The sequence below is a fragment of the Squalius cephalus genome (genome assembly GCF_949319135.1).
Source record: "Squalius cephalus genome assembly, chromosome: 2".
In the NCBI taxonomy this organism is placed as follows: Eukaryota; Metazoa; Chordata; class Actinopteri; order Cypriniformes; family Leuciscidae; genus Squalius; species Squalius cephalus.
The window spans coordinates 53,892,242-53,904,993 of record NC_137123.1 but is presented as its reverse complement, the minus strand read 5'-3'; the positions used below and the strand labels follow the sequence as shown (position 1 = coordinate 53,904,993).

At 38.1% G+C, this 12,752-nt stretch overlaps 1 long non-coding RNA gene across 2 annotated transcripts in view; it reads right to left on the bottom strand.

The window, feature by feature from the left end:
• The window catches only part of LOC307151334, a 102,749-nt gene that overhangs the window by 14,724 nt on the left and 75,273 nt on the right, over positions 1–12,752 (bottom strand). Inside the window, exon 4 of one of the 2 annotated variants that reach the window (XR_013819864.1) lies at positions 10,223–10,422. The exons of the other annotated variant lie outside the window; for it this stretch is intronic. This is a non-coding gene — a long non-coding RNA (uncharacterized lncRNA). The remainder of the gene's footprint in view (positions 1–10,222; positions 10,423–12,752) is intronic. 2 annotated transcript variants of the gene reach the window in all.

The following is a 12,752-nucleotide window of genomic DNA, read 5'->3' as shown; positions in this document are numbered from 1 at the left end:
GCTATTTCAGCACATTTAGCTCATGGTAAAACTGGATAAGGTTATTGGATAAGCTGCAGGTTTATGCGCTGTAATGCAATTGTTTAGTGAATTTTTCCCCTCTCTCTCTCCTCTCTCTCTCTCTCTCTCTCTCTCTCTCTCTCTCTCTCTCTCTCTCTCTCTCTCTCTCTCTCTCTCTCCAGACATTAAGAAGTGAAACAAAAGCAAAAAGTCAAAGAGGTAGCAAAGAGAAATAGAGAGGTGTAAATTAAGTATGAGAACGAAAAAAGAAAGTAAGTAAGCGTAGGTAATAGAGAGAGAGAGAGAAAGAGAGAGGTGGCTAGTTAAAGAGGGAATGTGATGTCAAATGGTGCAGTCGGGCCACTCAGACATGACAGTCATGACAAGATGAAGCCCCTCTCTCCTGTAAAATCACCCCATCATCTCCACCCCTCCCCCAACATCTCTTCCTTCCCTCTCTCTCTCTGACAACACCTATCTGGACATCTTTTGTGAAGCAACACTGCCCCCTACAGTTCAATCTCACACTGCCGCTTGCATTGCCAAACTTCTGCTGGTTTCTAACACAGTTGAATTGGAGCACATGGAAACATAAAACACATCATTCAGCCAGTGTAGAACTATAAAAGACAATGCTCACGTTAAATTCACCAGAGCTGTTTACACTGCAAATGCTCAAGGCTTTCCTGTAGCTCAAACAGTAGAGTGTTGGCGCTTGCAACGCCAAGGTCATGGGTTCAATTCCCAGGGAAAGCAAGAACTGATACGAATGTAAATGTGTACCTTGAAATGCAATGTAAGTCCCTTTGGATAAAAGCGTCTGCCAAATGCATAAATGTCAATGACTGATCCAGCAGTGAGCTGCCTACCTAGACAGCATATTAAGACATCTCAGGCATGCTACTATTAATTAATTTTTTTAAAGAATGATACTGCCACCTTCTCTTGGCCAAATTCTAGAAACTGTTAATCCTCAGTGTAGTTCAGCAATTCTTTGAGGTGCCATGCTGAACAAAAGTGAAGTGAATGGGGAAAGATATTCAAATAAAATGAGGTAGCTGGTAAAGGAAATTACAAAATGTACTGCAACAATCTCAATGAAAAACAATCATCCAAGAAGATGGACTGGTCAAAAATGTTTACTATAAATATATTTAATTAAAGTCACCATGACATCAAAATTGACCATTCTTTTTGTATGGAATATTGCAGTATTTATCTGTGCACATCATTATTCTTCATGTGCCCTCATAATCTTTAATGAAAATAACTTCCCCTCCTTATAAAATCTCTTCTCTGATGACGTGTTTACTGGCATGAGGGCGGGACAACCTGTCACTCACATGAGATCACCATGACGACTCAACAGTCCAATCAATTACTGATGGACAAAATCAAGTCCCGTCCTAAATTTTTTTCGTATTTGAGAAGTCATTTCACTCAGTGAACAATTCATCCATGCATGTTGCAATTTTTACGTTTTGATCTCGTAATTAAATATTATATATTATCTCTTATTACTGTATTTATAAGGTTGTATTGTTAGCTCAGCAACATGCTAACATTAACCTCTATCTGATCAACTGTGAGTTGGGTCTTCTGTAAATAGAAGCATTTTAGTCTTGTTGTGTTGCTCGCTCACATTGTAGATGGGGTGTGAGGCTGGGAGAGATGTGTCAGGGTTCGGAGCTTGAGGAACAGCCTATCCTCTCTTTCTGGGATCATTTCATTCTTCCGTAGCTGATCCGAAAACAACATGACATCTGCAGTACTGCGAGCTCCGTTTCGAGCACAGTGATGCAGGCTGATTCGGGGGTTTCATCGTTCTGGTGTTGTATGCTACACTCAAATGGGTTTTCAGAAATGTCTCTTGGTCTGTAGTCGAATTTGCGAAAAGATATGGAGGAACCATCTGTTACTTTCCCCACCTCATTTTGCAGGAACACTCAGAGGGATAAGGAAGGTTTTCTGGGTTCAGCTAAATAAACAGGAAGAGTTCAAGCTTTTCTAAAAGCAGATTTCTCTCATTAAAGTGTCATCAGCCATCAGTCCGACTGCATGCCTATTCAGATAGGTCTCTCTCTCTTTTTCTGTCTTACCATTTCTCTAACTTGTTTACTCTCTTTTTCCATTAACTGAAGGGGGAGGGTTTAAATGTGTAACATAAAGAAGATTTGGGGTCTGTCAGCTGTATTTGTTACTCTCTCCCTCTGGTCCTTCAGAAATCTCTGAGGAGCCATCCCTTTTTTCTAGGTGACAGACAAGACCAGATGGAGACTAACTCTACCCCTGTTTATTCTATTCTATTCTATTCTATTCTATTCTATTCTATTCTATTCTATTCTATTCTATTCTATTCTATTCTATTCTATTCTATTCTGTTCTATTGAAGGGAGTGGAGTGGCCCAGCAGCCCAAATCTGCGACCTGGAAGATCACGACGTGTCTAACTTCAGGGTCCAAGTGTCAGCTGCATAATCGATGGAGATATGCTTCCGTCTATCTATATATGTGTGGAAAATTACAATGTTTATCTATTTCTTAGCCAATCAGAAACTGCAACCTGAGGCAAGGACGTAGCTTAGACCTTGGTGTAGTGTATAACTGCTGTGATCTTTGTAACTGTAAGCGGGGCGGCCTACAAACTCCATGTGAGTCTTGAAGCTGATGACTTCTGCTGATGAAACTGCAAACTATCTTCAGTAAAACTTTTCTTCAATTTTGAAGTCAATTCTGACTCCGGGTCTCCTTTCAAACATCTGGTCCTTGGGTCCCAAACTGTTACCCCCTAACACTATGCTATTCTATTCTATTCCCTGTAAATGTGCAATACTTCATTTTTATTAGCTGTTATAGGTAATAAGGTGGATAAGGTGGAATCAGTTCTATTCTGTACATGTTAAATTATTTATCCCTTTTCCAAAGCCTATAGAGAGCTGCCTTGCTGTGTACTTTTTCTAAGTAGCTTCTGGAACGCAATGTAACCCCATGAATCAATGATTTTGAATCATCAACAATGATTTCTACAAATACTGCTTTTCGCATGAAGCACACAGACAGTACTAAACAAACAATTGATTCCTATAGAGGTTGACATTAGCATGTTGCTAGCTAACAATAAATTACTCTTAAGCATAAAAATGCATAGCATGCTTCGCAGAACTTCTAATGTAAAATGTCCAGCGAGTGGCACTTAAAGTTGGTTGTTGAACGTATCGTGGAAGTTTGGAAATGAAATGCCTGCGTGGCGCTAAAAGGTCACTCTGTCGCGTTTGAAAATAAAGTGCCACCTACCCTAAAGCAAACTGATAGTGTTAACAAAAGCAAACATGAGATAAGAATGTATTTGCTGAAGAATACCCCTTTCAAGTCTTTGAGCTGTTTTATCGTGACACTTTATGGGACTCGTAACGAAGTTCTCCGGATCAAAAGTGCAATAATGTACCAGGTGGGCTTTGAGCAAATTTACGGTCAGAAAAGCAATATGAAGATGTTATGTGAGGCAAACATCAAAATGTATTAGTTTACAAATCATGCACTATACTGTAAAAGCATTTTGAGGTCGTAATGTAGTATTGTACAAGGAACTGTGCATAAATAAGCCTTTATTAATTGATGATCTGCCCCTGTAATTGTGTGAAAATGAATAAAAGTTGTTTGAATTTTATTGCCACTAGTGTTCATTTCAACTGGAAAATGCAGTGAATTCTACGTTTTTGGAGATTTGCAAAAATGTAGGTATGGGCTAGCCTAGAAATCTAGACGCACCCTATAGCGGCAGCAAAATTAATTTTGCAGCCAGGGTAGTCTAGCAACTCTCCGTTGACTTTCGAGCTGTAAAAACCTAAATTGGGTCAGGCCAATCACATCGTGTATAGAGTAGGCAGGGCGGGCTTAACATAATGACGACAGAGTTGCGACGGTTACTGCTACTTGAAAACAAAGAAGACAGCAGCTTCTGCTGGAGAACAGTCTTTCGAATCGGCTTTGGCCGCGACTCTGGAGGACTTGGAGTTAAGTTTTTCTTTGAGAAAAGAGCAAAGAACGGCACTTAAGTCATTCTTAAAAAAGGAAGATGTGTTCGTAGTTTTGCCGGCCAGATTCAAAAGTTGAATCTATCAACTAACGTTAGCTCCGCTGTTGGGAAAACGCTCTGGTTGGTTGAAGCGCTGTCCTATTGCGTGCAGAGTGAATTTGAAAGACAGCCGTTTATCCCGCCCCTCGGATTGAGCCGTGTCTATGGTGAGTTGCCAAACCTAACATCTTGATGTAGGTCTGGCTTGCCAGGCTAGGTATGGGCAAGTTTTGGGTAAAATAGTCCTTTTAGTTGATAGATTTTTATCAGTAATAATTTCCCTACCTCATATTCTGGGATTGCACTCTCTCGAATGATACATGTGCTGTTGTACTTAAAATGCAGTCTAATGTTGTTCATGATGCATTATTTAGCTTACTCTTGTTTTAGAGGAGAGGGAGAACACACGATTAGAGATTTTTAGTATGTGGAGGCACCAAGTTATTAGTATAACTTCTACCAGGGCCATTTCTTTCACTCTCTTTCTAAAAGCACTCCAGTTTGAGTATAATACCATATTGAGTCATGGCTCTAGCAAATGCAATGAATGAACTCTGGATTAATTACCACAAATTTCATCACAGTCTGTCCAACTGTTTAAATATGGATAAATACGGGCCAATTATTTTACTGGCCTTAGAGTTTGAAAAATAAAGTATGTCTGATAAATGGTTTTAACCTCTTAAAGAGGATACTGCACATCTACAGGAGAGGAGACGAGAGCCTGGATGTCGATTTCACATTCAGGGAGCATCGTGGACATTGAAGTAAGACGCAGGAAGAGAGTTGATCATATGGGAACAGACTGGCTTGATTTGATGCGTGATTGAGCTCTGTTTGAAGATGTAATCCATTTCAATTGTGATGAGCAGGAAGGAGAAACACAGACGGGGACGACAAGAGACATACATTACAAAGGGTGCAAAACAAGAGGGATTGCCCACGAGTGGAAGTCCTGCTCTCTTTTCAAAGTTCTGAAGCTATTCAACCTTAGCAGATAAGAGGAAGGGAGGGAGGAAAGTTAAAAGAGTGCTAAAAAAGAAAGACCATAATGAGGGCCAAGGTGCAGAAAGACTTTTGAATGTTCAGGGGTGGAATATGCGCCTCCTGTCAAAGAGGGGGAGAATTCTCTAGGGGGCTTGTGTCTTGACACTCTCCCATCGTCAAAGATACTTTGGGTGGATTTAATTAATATAAGAACAAAGTCGAATGATTCCACCTCCTCTCTCTCTCCTTCACATTCACATTTATTTTTCTCTTCTTACTTCCTGTAGCTCCTAAAAAAGTGGGCTTCTGTGATAGCTTCACTCTCCTCATTCTCGCTCGCCCAGTTAGGTCAGAGTAGCACAATGTTTCTGTCGAGTTGTGATTTTTCTTGTTGTTTTTTTTATTTACTTTTCCATTTTCTCTGCGCCCATCTGATCTGACCTGAAGTCAGATATAAGAAGATCAAATGAATTTGACCAAAACAAACTATAATCAAGTTTATTTTTATATAAGGGAATTTGTATGTATTTTACGAGGTGGCGAATTCGTACGATTTGTCTCAACCCCAGTGGCGGGTAGGTTTAGGGGCGGAGTCAGGGGTTCAAATTCATATTCAATACAAATTCATACGAATTAGGCAAATTAGAATTAGGTAAAAAATGTATGATTTAGCAAAATATTTACAAATTCATAGTGACAGTGAGGTCAGAGTGTGGTCGTATGAATTCGTACGAATTAGCCACCTCGTAAAATACATACGAATTCGGGTTGGAATATCACAAAACTTGAACACATATGGATCCCCATCAAATAATAGTTTACATATAGTTTACTGTAATACATTAAACAATAAAATATCGAATGAGAATAACTGCTGTGAATTATGGGAATAAAAAAAATTGGTAACTTTACATGAAGCCTTTATATATAATACATTATAAAAATATTTGTAATGCATTAATTATGCCTTGTAATGCACCTTACAATGCATTGTATGTTCTCCTGAATAATTGTAACCACAGTTATAATACATTATAAAACTTATCTATTCATTAAACACGCCCTTTAGAATATATTATGCATTAAAAAACATGACAAACAACCAATTTCAGATGTAACAATAATCTGCAAATTTATACTGGATTTCAACTTTGGTTATAAATATTTATGAAAAGATATAATGCATTATAACATGCATTATGAATACCTTTATAATGCATTATACATAAAGGCTTTAAGTAAAGTTTTAAGACAAATTCAACCAATAAAATGGACTTGGGGAAAATGTGCTTAATTGTTGTGAGTGAATGAATGAATGAATGAATGAATGAATGAATGAATGAATGCAGCATGTATGCATAACATACTGTACATACATACATATTTGTATAATATTGGGGTGACCTGGATGTTTTCATTATACTGAACCATATCCAACTTTTACGGTCCGGAGCAGGGCACTGACATTTTGTTTTATAGAGTATTTGCAGTCAGGCTAGTACGTTTGTCATTTTGAGTTAGTGTGGAGAGCTTGCTGGAGTTGGTTTCGTGCCACAGGAAATGCACCTAAAAAATCTAAATATAATTTAGCAGGCTTTTAATTGATGATGTATCACATTTGTTATGACCCACAAGGTCAGACTGAGCACTGACCGGACTCATAAAACGAATTTGTTATATCAATCGCAGAAGGATTTGTGAGCTTCCATTGAAACAGCGCCACAACACAGCTTGAGTGTGTGTATGTGTGTGGTATAATCACTGGAGCTCGGAGCACTTCTGGTTAGTAGATTAGTTTGTGTCACCAGGGGTCCCCGCTTTCCTGAGGTGCCTCTGTTATTTCTGTCTCCTTTGTTTAGTTGTGTATTTGTTTCCTTGTTTATTATGGATCCTCCATATTGTAAAATTGTTTTGAATATAAATGCCAAACAGACTCTTCAATATTCACCTCAGGTGAGGGGCGATAAAATTCGTTTCATTCGGCAGAATCTCTGAGACGCTGATTCTTAATCACCTAATATCATGCCACAATGAACAGATCGCAGAGTTGCAAGTCAATACCACCCAAGATGAAAAAGAGAGAAAGCAAAAAGTGTTGCTAATTTATAGCTAAATATGATGGAAGTAATTGGGAAGGACTTCAGCGAGACAGGGAGAGCAAACATTGGATTCTTCTCAGATGGAGTGTGATCGAACTTTTGTTCTGCAATAAGAATTCCAATATGCTCCCTCGTTTCTGAGTTATGCCAGCTATATGCCTGCTATTGTCTCTCTCTCATGGGACGCAATGTTGAAAAAGCAAATTTTAAAGCCCCCTGCATTAGCTTAACATGCCCAAACAAACTCCTACACTAAAACATTGGCACAAATGAACTAGTTGAAAGAGAAAAGAAGGTTATAAATCGCCCCCATGCACACTAAGGTTCAGCATTTCAACAATTGGACCTTGAGCGCGCTAGCAAATATTGGTGTAGGATGATTTTAAGGGCTTACAGCACACTGAGTTGTATAAAAACATGTTTCTGTTCTACGTAGGAACAGTCAGCCAGAGTTGAGAAGCTAAAACCAGTCAGGACAGAGTGGGAGAGAAATCGGTGGCATTAGCTGGCACTGCAGGCTTTAACTGGTATTTTCATGCAAATTCAGTTGGCACATAATGTAAAAATGTCTACAAATGAGCTTTGAGAGAGACAGAGAGACTTTGAAGGTTTTCTGTTGCGATTCGATAAAGACAGCGACATACTTCTCCATGCACAAAACAACCTTCAATATCCAGCCATTCAAAGATTACAGTGAACACAAAAGGAACAAAACAGAGTGTTGTATATTAACCTGTAAACAAGAAAACTCTTTTGGACTATTGACCACCGCATGAATGGAGCGTAATCCCCAGAGTCAGAGTGTTTCTGTCAATAAAGCGTTGAGACATTCTCTTGATAGATTTTAAAATGAGGGGAACAAGGAAGGCAAGAGGAACAAATCCACAAGCATCATCATTTTGCAAAGAATTTATAGAAGACATTTCCTTGAAACTTCACAAAGACGCTCATTCATCCTATGAGCGCTGCCAGGTCCCCGAAGCACAATCCATCTACAGCTGCAGAAGTAAAGCCTCAAAAACACAACTGTGTCAGCTGACCCCCTCTGTATAACTTTGCCTCTCTTTTTTTTTTGACAAACAAACAGCCGTTTTGGCTCAAACAGAATGCTGAAGAACAGTACACGATCCTTACGTGTACAATCGATACAGAGCACCGGAGGGAAGATTCTCACACATCCTTTTATTGTGGAAGGCAGACAGACACATGCGGTAGCAGTTCAACAGAGTTGCCAGGTTTTATGAAAGAATTGACCCTGGATCTAATCAGAAATAGCCTGAAACCAGGCCACAGTCAGAAACAATATGCTAAAAAATTCTAAATCTCTATTTCCGGCATTTTTGAAAAAGAAATGCATGTATAGCTATTTCTAAATTCCACCTTAAGGGCTTGATTTCATCCATCAGGAATTAATTGGAATGTGAAAGCCACACACTAACAATTATGAAGGTGGATAAAAAAATTTTGTTTATGTTTACATTTTGAATAACATGCACTGATGAATAGATTACAATAAGAGCAGGAATGTGTATTAAGTAGAGAAGCATATTAATCTAATTCTTGCCAAAAGCCAATAATTATTTTTATGTTATGACAGATAATCAATAAATGGTCATTGTCGTGTTCTGTTCTGCTTAGTTTTGTTTCAAGTCATAATTTTCAATGTCACCATTTAGACTTCATAGTACAAAACCCATCCTTGATTCCCAAGCTTTTTTGTTTTGATTGTCACCGTTGTTGTGATTCATATCCAAAATCTTGATGTCTGTGTGTGACTAAATGATACATTTGCTCAAAAAATCGTGCGCACATCCTTTTTATCCACCTCTAAATGAGTGATCATTTATGATACCAATATTGCAGTTCCCCAAGGTTGGCGGTTATAAATGCCAAATATAAACACAAAACTTTAAACACATCATTAGATGCTCGTTTTGTGATAATTATGTCATCATCAACAAGGAGCTGATAACACCTGATCTTACTTTTTCTTGGCTTTTTCTGCCATAATTGTGATTTACAAACAAAGTTAGAGCAGCCAAAGATAAGCTAACACAAGAAGAACGGGGACCAAGAGCCCAACTAAGGAAAACACTGATCACCACAGTGGTGACACTTCAAATGAAACAAATATCAACATCTAAACCTCTGTTAATTCTCACTAAGATCTTCTATAGATGTCTGACAGAAATAGTCAAAGTATCTGTATTTTATGTCTGTGATTAAGGGCAGCACAAGTTTCTGAGCCAGAAAGTCTTTCCTTCAGATCTGGTTTCTCTCATGATCCAAAGATGTGTGATTTACAGATGTTTCCTTTATGTTCATGATTTTTGGGCCTAAACTGTCATAACATAAACTGTCTGTGAGTTGCTTTGCAATTACAAAAGGAAATTACATTGAAATAAACATGAGTTTTTATTTGGTCCAGAAACAGTATAAATTCTATCTAAATGAGACCTTAAATGATGTTGACTAAAAACTAGTTTTTAACCTTCTACGGAGGTTCCATGCCATGATCGTCTATATCAGACGTGCAGAACATGTCAAAAAAATACATAATAAAAACTTTCATTCTGGCTCCTCAGTGGACGTCTTTTCAATGTATGACTTTTCTGACAAAGATGTTGAAAAGATGTCTTTTGGACATCATTGTGCTTAGTGGGTAGTTTCTAATTAGTTCTCTAAAAAAAGATAAGACGAAAGACAATCTATAAATGTAAAAATAGTGAAATAAGTATTTATTAAATATTCAGCATCTGCTGATAATAATTACTAAAAAAAACTGGCCAATAACCATCAGTGCAAAAGTAAATAGGGTCATATGGTCAGTTTTGATTTCATGTTGATTGAAAAAGCCACCGGTTAAGTTGGAGATATGGCAATTATTCATAAAGAGAAATGTTTATTATTTAGAAATAGTTAAACTTGAACATTTGCTAGATATTGCAACAAAAGTATGGCGGATAACAATGACGCCAAAGAGAATATATAACATTAGTTATTTCAAAGAACATGGAGAGGATCAGCGGTGCCCTTCAAAACTGCATTTCGTGTTTACTTACCTTTTTTCTTCCCTTTACAACCTCTTTTGGTAATCACTATTATGTGCCTTTCAGAGTGCTTCTGTTGGCGTAACTCTTTATTATCAGACAAAGAGAAGCCGTATAAATGGACAGATACTGGAGCCAGGCAGAAGCACTCATTGCCAGGTCAAGACAATGAGGAGTGGAGATGTGCATCCATTTGGCCACAGCACACAGAACTAACACACAAAAACAGAGAAAAAGAGGGAGAGGACTGGATTGATAAAAGGATACATGAATAGGACGATAATATATTTAGGACATAAATGGATGAAAACGGAACAGTTGGATAAAAAAAAAAGGAAGAAATGAACCAAAATCTAGTCAAATAATACACTCAGGCAACATTTTCAAAGTTAGGAAGCTGAATATGACATTTACTTGTCATATTCTTACAAACACATGGAAAAGAAATCATTTATTACCGCAGATCTCAATCTTTTTTTACTTCAAAGCCCCCCATTGCCCTCAACAATATTCGAAGGCCACCTGATTTTTCCAGTTGTTCATGATTTTCTGGATGAGGATTAAGGATAAGATTTAAAAAATATATTAAAAATTTGTTTTGTCATCTTGTGGCCCCCTTGAAAGTTTGTTGAAGCCCACTAGTGGTCCCCTTCCCCCTGGTTGAGAACCACTGATTTATGAATAGATGGAAGCTCAGAGAATATTTTTATCATGCTATATAAAACCATGACCTTCATTCAACCAGAAGATACCAGAGCACCGATGTTGGCCAATTATAGCTAGCCCGCTATTTTGAGCTCCAATTCATCCAACAGTTAGTAGTTGATTGGGTTGAGGTCGTGACTCCCATCAGACCATTCAAGCTTTCCCTTGCTAATTTTAACTATCCATGTTCTGTAAAAACCTGTGAACTTGATCATTACCATGCTGAAACAAGAATGAATCATAAAAAAAGCTTCCACTACTGGAAACTTAAAATGAAGCTAAAAAGACCTCCCCGACAATGCAGAAAAAATCCATTATTCATCATCAGCAAAGTTTGACAGTTGGCACACCACATTTGGGCGATGAGCTTCTCCTGGAAATTGCCAAACCATCATTTGTGAGCCAGAAAACCATACTTAAGAGAATGGCGGTGCAGTTTTACAAAACACTCCAGCCAAAATATTCAATGGTTCATGGTGATATTCCACTGAAATCCCATTTCCAGAGCCCGAGCCGTGATTTGTCCGTTCTGTAAGCTAATGCGGCCTAATACTTCACAGCTGTTGCTGCTTGTAGATGTGTCCAATTCTCAATAACAGCACTTACGGTTGACCCTGGCAGCTCTGGCAAGGCAGAAATTTTTACAAATTTACTCGTTGGAAAAGTGGCATACTATGGCAGTGCCATGCTGAAAGTCATTTAGCTCTTCTGTATGGGTTATTGTCTTGGCAGTGGGGTAGCCGACATTGCTAATTAGAAAGAGTGTCCATTTGGCATTAGCATCAAGAACAGACAGATGAATAATATCCAATGGCATCCCAAATACTTGGCACGTGAACATGTCTATCCCTGGATTTCAAACTACTATTCCAAATCAGAATTTTAAATAACTGAAAATGAGAGCAGGAATTTCACACCTGCTTTAATGTTACATGCGATTCGCTAAAAGATATTTAAAGATGGCATGTCTCGCATAACTTCTGAGTCTTCACTTAGAAGTGTTAATCAGTCCTGTGCCAGTGACATATGTTTTGTCTCCACAGATGGGAGTTAAAATTACCCTTGCTACTTTTTTTTTCATTTTCTAAGGTGTACACGTCCTATAGAGTGAGAGAGCGAACAGGTTACTGGGATTTCAGTGAAAGAGGTGATACACTTGATGGCCCAAGCTGCCTTAAGAGACACGGAGAGAGAAAACTATAGAAATCCATTCTTGTCTAGATTTAGTGTTTCAATTTGCAATAGAAGAGTTCTGTGTTTGAGCTGGGAGGACGGGTGTGCGCACCGGAGGGCATTAACTATACTGTACCTGTTACAGATCTCACCTGCAGTGTGACTGTTGTGTTGCACTCAATCACACCTCACTGTGAGATCAAGACAGTCTCAGACACCAGAGGTTTAAGAAGCCAAGGCTGTTTGTTGTTGTTTTATTTTACTTTATTTTGCCTTGCTTGTTTTTAGTTGTAGTTTTACTAACACATAAGTCCTTATATTTGGTTTACATCATAAACTAAAATGAATTCATGTGACCCAAGTGGAATTTTATGAATTTTATGAGCACTTGCGTCGCTTCATTAAATTGAGGTTAAACCACTGAAGTCACATGGATTTTAATAATGTCGCCTATAAGTGGTAGTTGCGTAGAATGACAATCGAGGAACAAAAAGCTCTAAGATTTCACACAAAAAAAAAAAATCTTCATTTGTGCTCCAAAGATGAACAAATGTCTAGTGGATTTCTGGTTCAGTGCATGAGAAAAATCTTTAAAAAGCCTTTTAAAGATTGTGTTATTGTAATTGAAGTATTGTAATTGAAATCTACAGATACAATGGATAAA